Source organism: Toxorhynchites rutilus, chromosome 1 (assembly GCF_029784135.1).
Source record: "Toxorhynchites rutilus septentrionalis strain SRP chromosome 1, ASM2978413v1, whole genome shotgun sequence".
In the NCBI taxonomy this organism is placed as follows: Eukaryota; Metazoa; Arthropoda; class Insecta; order Diptera; family Culicidae; genus Toxorhynchites; species Toxorhynchites rutilus.
This window is the reverse complement of record NC_073744.1, coordinates 101955688-101972557: the sequence shown is the minus strand read 5'-3', so window position 1 is coordinate 101972557 and position 16870 is coordinate 101955688. Positions and strand designations below refer to the sequence as shown.

At 38.8% G+C, this 16870-nt stretch overlaps 1 long non-coding RNA gene across 1 annotated transcript; it reads left to right on the top strand.

Annotated features, from left to right (window-relative positions):
- Positions 1 to 6679: 6679 nt before the first annotated feature.
- Positions 6680 to 8002, top strand: LOC129765463 (uncharacterized). The gene is made up of 3 exons (XR_008741439.1): positions 6680 to 6924; positions 6984 to 7421; positions 7478 to 8002. It is a non-coding gene; the product is annotated as an uncharacterized LOC129765463 (long non-coding RNA).
- Positions 8003 to 16870: the final 8868 nt, after the last annotated feature.

The following is a 16870-nucleotide window of genomic DNA, read 5'->3' as shown; positions in this document are numbered from 1 at the left end:
AACGTAATGAATATAATGAATATAGCAATGAGTATTTCATAAAGTATCAGTATATTCCACAAATTGTGCTCAATCGTCTTAATTTACTTTTGTGTATTTTTTAAATGGCTGCAGAAAACCACTTCACGTTTTGACCCACCTGGTAGTATGTTAAGTGCCTTGTTTTACACTAGCTTGAGAGTTTGGCAGTTCTCGCGAGTGACAGTGGTCGCAAATTGCATTTGCGACCCGGACATGTTTGACGCTGTCAAATCCTATGTGCTAGTATACGGATGCCCTCAGGCTGCATTCATCGAACAACTTGACGCCACTTTTTCGCCAACATGTGCAAGGCGTCGACCTGCTTGCAGCGCTGCTTCCAGCACTGCTTGCTGCTTGTTTGTATTGGTTTGTTATTGAAAATGAAAAGGAAATACATTGATCGATTTTAATCATTTTATTGAAAAAAAAAAAAAGACGGGTGGGTAATGTCGGGGACATAACCGGAGTGACGTAGGACTATACAAAGGGAACAGCTTTTGTTAAATATATATTTTAAATATATTGTTTTATTTTCTTCTCCTACGTGAATACCCACCTATCTACCTGAAAAATGGAATAGTTTACTGTTTACTCTTTATGAATATGTTGATGGTTCTGAAAAGAACCTTTGGTGTTGTGTTTTTGTTATCACTCGATATTCCCATCTTGTTCGGTTAAACCTTCCTGTTTAGCTATTGCGTTTGCCACTCGCCACAGCTTTCACAGTTGGAAAATTTCTTCCCATCCAGCTTGTGACATATTGTTCAGTAAATTACATTTAATGCGACTTTGCCACTCACTGAAACTAATTGTTGCCTTGCCGAACCGAAGCTGCTCTGTTCTTGATGCGTGTTTTCTGATTGTCGTGAGCATCTTTGCAAGCCAACTCGAGCACTCCGACGGCCGAAACTCTATAATCGCTGTTAGGTATACTGGTGCTCCGGCACCAATCCGTTCGGCCTAGTTACCCTTGTGGAGCAATCAGTGAATGCGGCCAACAGGGAATTGGAGATCTGAGACTTTGCCTTTCCCTTAACTTGTCCTCCTTTGTTACGTCCACGATGCCGATGCCGTACAACCACACGGGTTTACGGTTTGAAAGAAAATAAGATATTTTTTTGGGGTCCGCGTGTTTTATACTCTAGCGCAATTTAAGAATTGGTGAAAATCAATAAGCTCAGAACAACTGCCAAATTCACATACTCATCATATCCTGGCAAACAAATTATGAAAAAATCAATTTGTGTTTTATTATTATTTTGGATAATGTTTTAGAAAGCATTGAACTGTATTTCCTAAACTCTTTTTTGGAAGGTTTAATGGCCCTGAAAAACGCCTTGTTTTATGGAATGGTTCCAATTTAGAAAACTTAGTACTCGTGGTTTTGAAAAAAACCATTTCGAACGCCCTCGATGCCGCCTTGTTCTGGATTTGCCACCAAAGCAGTTTGTATAAAGAACAAACTTTTTTCTTCTGCTACCTGATGCCGTTTTGCGATTGCGTTTGCCACTCGCCACTCGCTGCAACTGCCTGTTGTCTTGATGTCCACCGAATCGAATGTGTTCTGTTCCGAATGCGGGTTTTCTTATCGTCGCGAGCAGCTTTGCCAGCTAACTCGATCACTTCGGCGGCCGAAACTATATAACGCCGTCTAGGTGGACTGGTGCACTGGTACTAACGCGCTCGGCCTAGTTACCCTTGCGGGGAACTCCAGATCAACACGGTTCGAGCGGGATTTCGTCTTTCCCTTCACTTTTCCTCCTTTACCATGTCCAGACATGGCTGCTTGGGTTGGTTTGTTGATGTGTTGTGATGCGAACCGATGTGGTGTACGGTTTGAATGAGAAGAAGGTATTGTATTATAGAGACTTTAAACTTTTGCAGTTCATTCGTCTCTAGCCTTGAGAAAGGCCCTTTGAAAACTCTACTCTAATCTACTCCAGCGCTACCACCTCCGCCCTCTTGCCTTGAGAAAGGCACTCGATCCCTCGCCGTCCAGCTCGTCCAGCAACGATGTTGCCCAGTCGGTGCCCACACAAAGAATGATCGTTGCGGCAGCGGAGCGGGGATTTTTAAGCTGACTGGCTGGCTCGAGAATTACGCATGTGTGAGACTGCGACCAATGTTTCGTTCCTTTTTCTCTTTTTCCTTTCCAATCGTGCTTCATTCTTATTCGCTGCTGCTCTGGTTGCCCGTTTTGGTCGGTACGATATGAGGAGCACAAAATGGACCAATCAAAAATGGGCACATAGTGCATTTTGACAATGCTTGTTATTTGACAATTATTCAATTATTTATCTCAAGAAAAATTAAATGTTATTCGTTATGATAGATGCGTAGATATATTTCCTATCAATTGATGCAAAAACCTTTGCGATCTATTGAGAAATGCTCGAGTTATAAGCGTTCCAAATCTTGCATTTTTTCCTACTTGTTCAGTGCCTAGATTTCCATTTCACCCCCTATATCTTCCGGTTAGACGTAGTCCTACGTCAAAAATAATAAAAATCCATGTATAATAAAAATAAGGTATATAATGGAATCGGTGCATCCGGGTTGTCTGGATTGACGATTCAAATCCGACTGAGTACATTGATGAATACCTCCTTGCCCTTGATGACACAGATATGTGGCTGAGGAGGATTCTTCAATGTGCGTGAAGCACGGGATCTCCGATGGGGAAAATTGCTCGAAATACTATCGATGGACAGGTCCTGCTGCTGTTGCTGTTGATGCTGTTCCCCGGAATAGCACCCTGGACTTAAAGGATACTGCTGCGGGAAAGCTGATGCTGTTGGCTGGTGTGACAGAAGTGGAAATAAGCAATGTGGTGATGAGGGAAATCATCTTTCTCATTCGCCGATTGATTGAGTCGGATGTATTCATAGCTGAAACAAAATAAAATGATTAGTAAGTGAAAAGCAGAAATGAAATCCCTACTCACCAGTTGTATGATCCGGATAAAAATGCGAACATTAAAATATCATGCGATTACGTTCGCTTACCTCGCCTATTTTCATTCTACTATACAACGGAATCAGTGCATTCGGGTTCCTCCGGGTGGTAATTCAGCTGAGCAAGTTGATAAATACCTCCTTGTCGTTGAGTTTTCGTGTCTGAAGAGGATTTTTGAATGTGCGCGAAGCACGGAACCTCTAATGGGGAAAGTTCTTCGCAATACCATACCATGGTCAAATTCTGCTGCTGCTGCTGTTAATGCTGTCCCCCGGCATTGCCAACAGGGGTTGGAGGTTACTGCTGCAGGAAAACGGATGTTGTTGGACGCTGTGATAGAAGTGGAAATCCGCACTGTGGTGATGGGAGAAATCATCTTTCTCACTTACCGATTGATGGAAGCAAACGAGTCGAATGTATTCATAGCTGATAAGACAAGATAAAATAATTAATAATTAAAAAGCCGAAATATATTTCATACTCACCAGTTGTATGATCCATTTGTTTTTGTTTGAGATGACAGTTTAGCGGAGTGGAAAAAAGAACCACCAGTGATGTCATTTAGTTTCTTTAATTATTCAACGAACTATCCGCGTTGGCGATATTGGGGAATAGGCATGACAGTATGGATTTGCAGAAGGAATGAATACACTTTTAAAATGAAAATTATGAATGAACATGATTTTTCCTTAACCAAATTAGTACTCTATGTTAGAGGCGAATGAACTGCAAAGTTTAAAGCCTCTTAAAAACAAAGAAAGAAGAAAGAAGTACTCTATGTAAGTGAAAATCACCATTGCCTGCAAGTGGTGAAAAAACGTCATAAAAAAATATGTTTTGAGATAATTTTATATTATAATGACAAGTTTTTTTGAGAATATCTGAACGTCTATAGAAAATAATTCAAATTAGGGTCATGACAACGTACTTTAAGTAGAAAAAATTATGCCAAAAAAAAAATTTCAATACAAAAATCGGGCCGACTAATATGATAGAGAATAGTTTCCCACAATCCTATCGACGAAAAAAACATCGACCTAACAACGACCGTAACGCTGTTACCTATTCACGATGACGACGATTAGGTATCGACATCTGGATACAGCATTAGTTTGTATGAGGCAAACTATTCTCTATCATATTAGTCGGCCCGAATCAGTTTATATTTGCTAAAATTTGTATGAAATTTTTTTCTTTGCATATTTTTTTCTACTTAAAGTACGTTGTCATGACCCTAATTTGAATTATTTTCTATAGACGTTCAGATATTCTCAAAAAAAACTTGTCATTATAATATAAAATTATCTCAAAACATATTTTTTTATGGCGTTTTTTCACCACTTGCAGGCAATGGTGATTTTCACTTACATAGAGTACTAATTTGATTAAGGAAAAATCATGTTCATTCATAATTTTCATTTTAAAAGTGTATTCATTCCTTCTGCAAATCCATACTGTCATGCCTATTCCCCAATATCGTCAACGCGGATAGTTCGTTAGTCGAAAATACTGAATAATTAAACAAACCAAATGGCATCACTGGTGGTTCTTTTTTCCACTCCGCTAAACTGTCATCTCAAACAAAAACAAATGGATCATACAACTGGTGAGTATGAAATATATTTCGGCTTTTTAATTATTAATTATTTTATCTTGTCTTATCAGCCATGAATACATTCGACTCGTTTGCTTCCATCAATCGGTAAGTGAGAAAGATGATTTCTCCCATCACCACAGTACGGATTTCCACTTCTATCACAGCAGCCAACAACATCCGTTTTCCTGCAGCAGTAACCTCCAACCCCTGTTGGCAATGCCGGGGGACAGCATCAACAGCAGCAGCAGCAGAATTTGACCATGGTATGGTATTGCGAAGAACTTTCTCCATTAGAGGTTCCGTGCTTCTCGCACATTCAAAAATCCTCTTCAGACACGAAAACTCAACGACAAGGAGGTATTTATCAACTTGCTCAGCTGAATTACCACCCGGAGGAACCCGAATACACTGATTCCGTTGTATAGTAGAATGAAAATAGGCGAGGTAAGCGAACGTAATCGCATGATATTTTAATGTTCACATTTTTATCCGGATCATACAACTGGTGAGTAGGGAATTCATTTCTGCTTTTCATTTACTAATCATTTTATTTTGTTTCAGCTATGAATACATCCTCAATCAATCGGCGAGTGAGAAAGATGATTTCCCTCATCACCACATTGCTTATTTACACTTCTGTCACACCAGCCAACAGCATCAGCTTTCCCGCAGCAGTATCCTTTAAGTCCAGGCTGCTATTCCGGGGAACAGCATCAACAGCAACAGCAGCAGGACCTGGCCATCGATAGTATTTCGAGCAATTTTCCCCCTCGGAGATCTCGTGCTTCACGCACATTGAAGAATCCTCCTCAGCCACATATCTGTGTCATCAAGGGCAAGGAGGTATTCATCAATGTACTCAGTCGTATTTGAATCGTCAATCCAGACAACCCAGATGCACCGATTCCATTATATACCTTATTTTTATTATACATGGTTTTTATTATTATTTTTTTCAATAAAATGATTAAAATCGATCAATGTATTTCCTTTTCATTTTCAATAACAAACCAATACAAACAAGCAGCAAGCAGTGCTGGAAGCAGCGCTGCAAGCAGGTCGACGCCTTGCACATGTTGGCGAAAAAGTGGCGTCAAGTTGTTCGATGAATGCATATGAAAGATCGATAACTCGATTGCAAGGTGGCAGCATTTGAGGTCGATTGTTGACATTTCATCGACCCGATCTTGGCAGGCAAAACGGAATGTGGGTTGCCTCATACAAACTAATACCGTATCCAGATGTCGATACCTAATCGTCGTCATCGTGAATAGATAACAGCGTTACGGTCGTTATTAGGTCGATGTTTTTTTCGTCGATTGGATTGTGGGTTGTTTAATTATTCAGTATTTTCGACAAACGAACTATCCGCGTTGACGATATTAGGGAATAGGCATGACAGTATGGATTTGCAGAAGGAATCAATACACTTTTAAAATGAAAATTATGAATGAACATGATTTTTCCTTAATCAAATTAGTTTTTTTTGAGAATATCTGAACGTCTATAGAAAATAATTCAAATTAGGGTCATGACAACGTACTTTAAGTAGAAAAAATTATGCCAAGAAAAAAATTTCATACAAATTTTAGCAAATATAAACTGATTCGGGCCGACTAATATGATAGAGAATAGTTTGCCTCATACAAACTAATGCCGTATCCAGATGTCGATACCTAATCGTCGTCATCGTGAATAGGTAACAGCGTTACGGTCGTTGTTAGGTCGATGTTTTTTTCGTCGATTTGATTGTGCCCACAATCCAATCGACGAAAAAAACATCGACCTAACAACGACCGTAACGCTGTTACCTATTCACGATGACGACGATTAGGTATCGACATCTGGATACGGCATTAGTTTGTATGAGGCAAACTATTCTCTATCATATTAGTCGGCCCGAATCAGTTTATATTTGCTAAAATTTGTATGAAATTTTTTTCTTGGCATAATTTTTCTACTTAAAGTACGTTGTCATGACCCTAATTTGAATTATTTTCTATAGACGTTCAGATATTCTCAAAAAAACTTATCATTATAATATAAAATTATCTCAAAACATATTTTTTATGACGTTTTTTCACCACTTGCAGGCAATAGTGATTTTCACTTACATAGAGTACTAATTTGATTAAGGAAAAATCATGTTCATTCATAATTTTCATTTTAAAAGTGTATTCATTCCTTCTGCAAATCCATACTGTCATGCCTATTCCCCAATATCGTCAACGCGGATAGTTCGTTAGTCGAAAATACTGAATAATTAAACAAACCAAATGGCATCACTGGTGGTTCTTTTTCCACTCCGCTAAATTGTCATCTCAAACAAAAACAAATGGATCATACAACTGGTGAGTATGAAATATATTTCGGCTTTTTAATTATTAATTATTTTATCTTGTCTTATCAGCTATGAATACATTCGACTCGTTTGCTTCCATCAATCGGTAAGTGAGAAAGATGATTTCTCCCATCACCACAGTGCGGATTTCCACTTCTATCACAGCAGCCAACAACATCCGTTTTCCTGCATCAGTAACCTCCAACCCCTGTTGGCAATGCCGGGGGACAGCATCAACAGCAGCAGCAGCAGAATTTGACCATGGTATGGTATTGCGAAGAACTTTCCCCATTAGAGGTTCCGTGCTTCGCGCACATTCAAAAATCCTCTTCAGACACGAAAACTCAACGACAAGGAGGTATTTATCAACTTGCTCAGCTGAATTACCACCCCGGAGGAACCCGAATGCACTGATTCCGTTGTATAGTAGAATGAAAATAGGCGAGGTAAGCGAACGTAATCGCATGATATTTTAATGTTCGCATTTTTATCCGGATCATACAACTGGTGAGTAGGGAATTCATTTCTGCTTTTCACTTACTAATCATTTTATTTTGTTTCAGCTATGAATACATCCGACTCAATCAATCGGCGAATGAGAAAGATGATTTCCCTTATCACCACATTGCTTATTTCCACTTCTGTCACACCAGCCAACAGCGTCAGCTTTCCCGCAGCAGTATCCTTTAAGTCCAGGGTGCTATTCCGGGGAACAGCATCAACAGCAACCGCAGCAGGACCTGGCCATCGATAGTATTTCGAGCAATTTTCCCCATCGGAGATCCCGTGCTTCACGCACATTGAAGAATCCTTCTCAGCCACATATCTGTGTCATCAAGGGCAAGGAGGTATTCATCAATGTACTCAGTCGGATTTGAATCGTCAATCCAGACAACCCAGATGCACCGATTCCATTATATACCTTATTTTTATTATACATGGATTTTTATTATTTTTGACGTAGGACTACGTCTTTCATTTCTATACCGGGGTGTAAAATCAAAGTTTCGAAAACGAAAGCGTTACGCCGGAGACCGAGATTTTGAGCGTTAATAGCTCCTAAACAATTGAACGAAATGGTATGATAAACAATTCATTCGAAAGATAAAATGTCTACGCGTTATATACTTGTTACTTTTTGATCCAAAAACTTGTTTCAATAGTCTTAAAATTGCTTTCAAAACAGGCTATTGAAATCACCAATCGGTATATAAGCGAGCGGCGCTCGGAAATCCACTCAGTTCTAATTGAACAGCGATTGGAGCATGTTGTCGCTGTTGCGGTGAAGCTCTTTATTTATCATGAAAGCGCGGATGAACGGTGTCACCAAGAGCCTGTTTGTGCATCCTATGCCAGAAGGGAACCTATGTGATGCCACAAACGGTTCCCTGGGAAGACATCGCTACACACACATACACGCGCGGCTATTAACAGGTGGTTATCGAGTTGGCATTAACCACTGGTGGGCTTCCAGTATCGAGGAAAATGTGGAAATATCTAATCGTTACTGAGAATAATCTGCCAGTTCCTCTGGGAATTTTCCAAATATATTCATGTGAAAGAGTTTAATTGAATGTTTTCTATCCATGTTACACTGTGACCAAATATGTTTCAATCAAGTGCTATTAACAGGTGGTTTTCGAGTTGGCATTAACCAATGGTGGGCTTCCAGTATCGAGGAAAATGTGGAAATATCTAATCGTTACTGAAAATAATCTGCCAGTTCCTTTGGGAATTTTCAAAATATATTCATGTGAAAGAGTTTAATTGAATGTTTTCTATCCATGTAACACTGTGACCAAATACATTTGGTTTTGTGGTTTTTCAATCAATCGCAATTAACAGGATAGCTTCAGAAGATTATTCTTCCCCATCAGTAGGATATTTCCGTATCCAATATTGTATGCGCCCGCAATCGATTATTGCTCAGTCGCCGAAAGTTCCGAGCTCAGAGAGTTCATTCCCCTCTAGTTTGCCTTCCAAATTGCCATCGTAAACCACACCTTCTCTCGGTTCAATCACACACAAAAAGCATACTTAAGCGATATTCTGGTGGTGAGACACATTCATTTTTCGTGAGGACATCGACAAGACAACATCGTTGCCTAACGTGCTGGAGGAGGTGGACGGCGAAGGATCGACACATACACGCGCAGAACTCTTTCCGTTAGGATGCCATTCAGCATCGAGAAAGTTCCGGAAAGATCTAATCATTGCTGGAAAATAATCTGCCAGTTCCTTTGGGAATTTTCAAAATATATTCATGTGAAAGAGTTTAATTGAATGTTTTCTATCCATGTAACACTGTGACCAAATATGTTTCAATCAAGTGCTATTAACAGGTGGTTATCGAGTTGGCATTAACCACTGGTGGGCTTCCAGTATCGAGGAAAATGTGGAAATATCTAATCGTTACTTAAAATAATCTGCCAGTTCCTTTGGGAATTTTCAAAATATATTCATGTGAAAGAGTTTAATTGAATGTTTTCTATCCATGTTACACTGTGACCAAATATGTTTCAATCAAGTGCTATTAACAGGTGGTTATCGAGTTGGCATTAACCACTGGTGGGCTTCCAGTATTGAGGAAAATGTGGAAATATCTAATCGTTACTGAAAATAATCTGCCAGTTCCTTTGGGAATTGTCAAAATATATTCATGTGAAAGAGTTTAATTGAATGTTTTCTATCCACTGTTTTCTATAACACTGTGACCAAATACATTTGGTTTTGTGGTTTTTCAATCAATCGCAATTAACAGGATAGCTTCAGAAGATTATTCTTCCCCATCAGTAGGATATTTCCTTATCCAATATTGTATGCGCCCGCAATCGATTATTGCTCAGTCGCCGAAAGTTCCGAGCTCAGAGAGTTCTTTCCCCTCTAGTTTGCCTTCCAAATTGCCATCGTAAACCACACCTTCTCTCGATTCAATCACACACAAAAAGCATACTTAAGCGATATTCTGGTGGTGAGACACATTCATTTTTCGTGAGGACATCGACAAGACAACATCGTTGCCTAACGTGCTGGAGGAGGTGGACGGCGAAGGATCGACACATACACGCGCAGAACTCTTTCCGTTAGGATGCCATTCAGCATCGAGAAAGTTCCGGAAAGATCTAATCATTGCTGGAAAATAATCTGCCAGTTCCTTTGGGAATTTTCAAAATATATTCATGTGAAAGAGTTTAATTGAATGTTTTCTATCCATGTTACACTGTGACCAAATATGTTTCAACCAAGTGCTATTAACAGGTGGTTATCGAGTTGGCATTAACCACTGGTGGGCTTCCAGTATCGAGGAAAATGTGGAAATATCTAATCGTTACTGAAAATAATCTGCCAGTTCCTTTGGGAATTTTCAAAATATATTCATGTGAATGAATTTAATTGAATGTTTTCTATCCATGTAACACTGTGACCAAATATGTTTTAATCAAGTGCTATTAACAGGTGGTTATCGAGTTGGCATTAACCACTGGTGGGCTTCCAGTATCGAGGAAAATGTGGAAATAACTAATCGTTACTGAAAATAATCTGCCAGTTCCTCTGGGAATTTTCAAAATATATTCATGTGAAAGAGTTTAATTGAATGTTTTCTATCCATGTAACACTGTGACCAAATATGTTTCAATCAAGTGCTATTAACAGGTGGTTATCGAATTAGCATTAACCACTGGTGGGCTTCCAGTATCGAGGAAAATGTGGAAATATCTAATCGTTACTGAAAATAATCTGCCAGTTCCTTTGGGAATTTTCAAAATATATTCAATCAATCGCAATCAACAGGATAGCTTCTGAAGATTATTCTTCCCCATCAGTAGGATATTTCCGTATCCAATATTGGATGCATAAAACCTTGTGCCTCCAACGTAACGCTCTCGTTTTCGAAGTTCTCCAAATATTCATTCATTCAGAATGAATTCAGATTCAACTTCATACAAATGATCTCTAAATCAACGATAGTCCTACGTCACCCTTGCGGTTATACCATAGATATAACCCACTTCCTGTTTTTTTCAATAAAATGATTAAAATCGATCAATGTATTTCTTTTTCATTTTCAATAACAAACCAATACAAACAAGCAGCAAGCAGTGCTGGAAGCAGCGCTGCAAGCAGGTCGACGCCTTGCACATGTTGGCGAAAAAGTGGCGTCAAGTTGTTCGATGAATGCATATGAAAGGTCGATAACTCGATTGCAAGGTGGCAGCATTTGAGGTCGATTGTTGACATTTCATCGACCCGATCTTGGCAGGCAAAACGGAATGTGGGTAGCTTTGGGCTCCTATAAAATCGTGGGACAAGCTGACAGTGTTTTCCCGATAGATGGCTCCAATAGCGGGAAGCGCAGATAAAGCTTCCTTCTTTTATATTTATCATAGAGTGAAGGTTGCAGGATCGACGGAAATATTCTTAGATTCACGAGTTTGTTTGATTTTTTTTGCGGAAACAGCCACAGAAACAGCTTTTACGGAAACAGCATTTCATCGTGTAATTTTTGAACTAGTGCTTGTATTTCTCCTGGACTTAGAATTTTTCTGTTTAGAATACCTATCTTTGCAAAACTTATGCTATCGATAATTTGTTCTAATTTATCATGTAGATATTTCAAATTTAGGAATATATTGACTGACTGACTTTCAAGAGATATCGAGTTAGACAATGATATGGCATGAGAGGTTTTAAGTACAAATTCTTTCATCTGTAGGTTTAGTTCTTTGTTGATTTTTACCTGTGCGTTGTTATTCTGGATGAGACTATTGAGTGAGGAGTTAATTATTCTTAAATCGTCAGCATCTGGGCTGCCTGCTACAAATTTCCATGCTGATCCTAAGCTATCCCATCGTTTGGCTCTTTTAGTTGAAATAAGTGTTTTCAGCACATGATCAATCTGTTCAAATTCTTCTATGATTAATGTGGAAAATTGATTGGTTTCTATTTGATCAAACATGTTCCTCAAATTTTTTATGTGGTACTGATATGAACTGATATTGAAATGGTGAATATAGAGATGTGAATCAATTTTTACTCTTCCGGTTCCATAATCGAATGCCAGAATAGGTTGGTTTCTCAAGCTCCTGAGGGATATAGTTTGTTCGGTAGCCCATCCATACTGAAGTTTCAAAAGTCCTAATCTATAATGGAAATATCGTTCTTATGAATTTTTCTTCCATCATCGGTTGTGACTGTGCTGTTATTAATTTTTGATATTTTTATTTTTTTGTATCTAGCTTTATGTTTCAACCTCTGTCTCGTTTTTTCAAAAGCTTCATTATTTTCTTTTGGATTTTTGATTTTCTTTGATTTATTGTGATAGTCGAGGTCTTGCTTCTGTTTCTTTTTCAGGTTTTCAAAGACTTTTTCAATAATTTCAGGTGTGTGGGAGGATGGAAGGATTGTTTCATATGGAGTAAATTTGGTTGTTGTGTGTATGGTAGAATTGTATTTATGGACGGACATGTGAAGGAGTTCAATGACAGGTTTAGTAGAATTTTCTGCTTTGATGATTCGATACAATTCTAGAAGTGTTGAATGGAGCCGTTCAACTGTTCCATTCATCTCACTTCTACCAGTCGCTGTAATATAGGTGCTAATTCCATTACTGTTATAATAATTTACCAGGTCTCCGGTCATAAATGACTTCTCGCCGTCCATGACCAAAATTTCTGGTGTTTTATATTTTGAAAGGAGTTCTTTAAGAGCTGGTACTATATCAACTGCTGCTCGTGATTCAACGAACATAATTTGGGCGAATTTGGAGAATTTATCTATATAGGTGAGAAAATGTAGATTTTGGAGGAATAGTATGTCTACATAAGCAATCTGGAAAGGAACGTTAAGTATTGGAGTTTTCTGAAGGGAGTATTTTATTGGATTTCTGTCGTATTTATTTTCATTGCAGATACGACAGTTGACGATAAAATCTCTCAATTTTTGATGAAGTTTTGGAAAGTAGAATTTCCGCATAATTTGTAGTTTATTTTCTTGAACACATCTATGAGCTCTCATGTGTTCGTTCCTTACAACGTCCCACTGCTTATCCTCATCCTGGATGTCTTCGAGCTGCTTTTGAGTATGTAACTGTTGGTGTAAGTGCATGGGTGAGATGCACAAAACTAGCGCGTCTTGTGTCGAATAATGAATATAAAAACATTAAATGGGAAATATCTGAGCGTGGATAAGCGTGATGGTTCACCGCTTCATGCCACACTCACAACGCCGAGACGACGCTACACTCCCCATGCCCGAGGACATCGGCACCGGCCACTAGGTGGCACTATTTGTATGGGCGAATGTCGACGGGTACCGAGTACCTAAGTACGGGCCTAGGGGGTATTCACGGGACCTAAGGTGAATGCCCAGAAAACTTAAGAACAGGGGACTTCTAAAGAACCCTTTGTACCGAACGGTTGGATTGGACCAAGGGTCGCGCGAACAGAAAAGGAATCGAGAATAGCCGCGTGATTAAAAGGCGGTTGTGCAAAGGAAGTTCGGTGGTGCGGTTTCGAGAGTGTTCGTGATTGAAGCGATAGTTCGCGAGTGGCTGAAAGAGATCTCCTCGACGTCATAGAGGTACCAGAGACGACACTGCCCGTCGTCTACACGCCACCCTGGCCCAGAGTCCCGGAAACGAAAGGTGAGTGTAGGCTAAGGAAGTGGGTGGAAAGATAGCGTGATTGCACGGATTAGGTGTTTCCCTACCGCGTAGTCGTACGTAAACCGACCCTGAGGAATTTGTACAGGGAGTTTTGTGTGTGCCACTAGGCACTCAAGCTGACAACTTACACTTTGGCGCCCAACTAAAATAGAATTGACTAGTTGCGCAAGGGACACACTTTGAAATTCGACGATCTGTCTTTGCAGAAGTCTCTGGGAAAATTTCCTGAAATTTCGAACAAAAACTGATGTAAATCACACACCTGCTTCGTAATTTAGTGGAATCTTTCGAGAACCATTTTGATTTGAGGAGTCTAGGAGTTCTTAAGAGAAAGAAACGACCACCATTTGTTAAAAGATCGACCACCATTTGAAAAAAAAATCGTTTAAATAAAGTTACAAGTAACCCTAAAACTGTGATATTTTACTCCGGGAATAATCTTCACCTGTGCAGTGCATTTTTTGGAGGAGCTGAAAACAAAACGCATAATTATTATTTATTAATTTAACAAAAAGTGAGCATTAACTATCCACCATATTTTTTTTTATCTCAACAATTGACAATTTTTAAAATTTTTTCTCGTTGTGTATATATGTTGTATGTTATTTATTGAATTTTTCAATCATATTTATTAAAACTGTTTTAAATTGTTTTGCGAACTGTTGTATTAAGTGATTGAATTGTGTGAAGTTCTCTGGTTTCCGTAATTTTAAAAATGGAGATGTCTCATTTGTTGTCGCCGTACTATGCGATGAACACTGCCCATTTGACGGTTGATGAGCTAGACCACGAACTGAAAGTTCGAAAATTGAAGCAAAATGGTCCTCGCTATCAGCTTGAGAGATCTTTGCGAAGTCATCTGAAAGAAGAAAAAGGTCAATCGAATATTGTACATCATTTTGAACATTGTGCAATTTTAGAAGAGTTGGAAGTGTGCAATGATAAGCTTAGTGCTATCCAAAATCATCTACAATGTCGTAAGAATAAGAAAGCACCTGAACAATCGTTCAAAACCAGACTGATTCACATAATTTTCCGAATGGAAAGGCTTAAAAGCCAAGTAGAGGAGGAAGGGGATGTGAACAGTTTAGCTATGATTGCCGGAGAATGTATGAAAATGATCAACACATATTTTTCCATTTCTTCACACTTGCCAGAAATAAGAAACGCGGAAATAGAAATAATAAATGAAAGTCTGAATAGATGGCGTAACGAACAAGATGAGTCGGAATTAGAAAATGTAGAAGGACCAACAGGTGAAAACGTAGAACAGAATCAAGAAAACCAGGGGAGAGAAAACGCAACTAACGAGGAAAGTTCAGTAGACAATGAAGATGTTGGAATTATAGCAGAAGAGGGAAAAGAACGATCAGACGAGGAAAAAGAACAATTAATGATGGTTGTGAGTCAACTGCTGCAACGCATCAAGGTTTTAGAATCAAAACAGCGTGCTGAAGAGAAACACGATAATCATAATAGTACCAGAATCGATGAAAACCCGAATTTCAACAGGCAGTTGGAAAAGCCTAGAGCAAATCCAGCAGATTTTCTGACATGGTTAAATGATAGGAACAATTCGTTAGAAAGTCCTCATAGTCAATCTCTGAATAAACAGGTTCGACAGGTTGGTGAGACAGGTTCAAATGGTAGAGATAGAGTGATAGACAGTAGAAACCGTTTGCCTATTTATAAATGGAACATTCGTTACGATGGAATGGATAACGGGAGAAAATTGAACGAATTCTTGAAGGAGATAGAATTCAATGCTCGTTCTGAAGGGTTTACTGAAATTGAATTATTTAATTGTGCTCACCATTTGTTCTCACAGAAAGCGAGATCGTGGTTTATAGAAGTTAATGGTAACAATGAATTAGGAACATGGCAGAAGTTAGTACAGGAATTGAAAAATGAATTCTTACCAATTGATATCGATTATGTACACGAGCGTCAAGCCAATAATCGAAAACAAGGTCCTAGAGAGAAGTTTCAGGACTATTACTTGGACATGGTCCGGATCTTCCGCTGCATGTCTTATCCTTGGGAGGAAAAAAGAAAATTCGATGTTTTATTCCGCAATACACGGGGAGACTGCAGAAATGCCATGCTCGCTGCTAATGTTTGTACCATTGCTAAAATGAAAGAGTTTGGAAAAAAATTCGACTCAATAAATTGGACTTTATATCAACGCAATGAAAACAGATACTTACCGCGAACGTCTCAAATCGATGAGTTGGAGCAATGGAAAACCAATTCCGATTCCAACAGGTCTAACAATAATAATTATCCTAGGAAAAAATTTAAAGAATTTTCAAAACAAAAATATGATAACAGTACAAAGCAATCATGGAAAAAATGGGAACCTAACATACAGGAAAAGAAAATTAGAGATGAGAATGTTTCTGGTCCGAAAATGATGAGTATAGGGAAGTCCAAAAGTCCAGTTCCTGGACCTAGCGGAACAAATGCCCTGCAGAGAATAGTTAAAGCATATATTCCTGTGAAAATTGGAGTATGCTTCAATTGTCACGAAGAATGTCATGGGTTCGTAGATTGTACGAGAAAATTAAATATTTTCTGTAGAAAATGCGGATTTCCGGGATTTCCAACAAGAGATTGTCCGTATTGCGAATCAAAAAACGTGCTAGAGACTGCTCACTGAGGCGAGCAAGTCATACAGAAAACCTCACAAGACCTCACAATAGAACTACAATTGAAGCATCCACAGTTCTTGAACAACTTGGTTACTCACGTGTTGAAAAGAACGTGAACGAAAATAAGGAAATTGCTTCGATGCTTATCACACTTAGCAATGATCCCAGACCGTTTGCAAAAGGGAGGGATGTTAGGGATTTCAGTTATTGGACTGCTGGATAGCGGAGCAGCTAGAACGGTATTAGGAGTTGACGGAGAAAAAATCATTGACGCTTTGAAACTGAAAATTCGACCCACTAAAATGAGTCTCAAAACTGCTGGAGGAGAGAGATTAGAATTGCTGGGATGCACGGACATTCCGATAAGCTTCAATGGGAAAACAAAAATCCTACCAGTACTAGTTGCACCGAAATTACATCGAAAATGTATTCTAGGATACGATTTCTGACAGAAATTCGGAATTCGTCCTACTGTACAAGACTTTGTCGAAGTTATTGAAGAGGAAAATGAAATAAGTGAACAAACTGAGGAACAATTGAGTAATTTGCAATTACGAGAACTAGAAAATATTAAAAATATGTTCCTCACAGCTAGCCCTGGAAAACTAGGTAAAACAAAATTAATAACCCACAAAATAGAG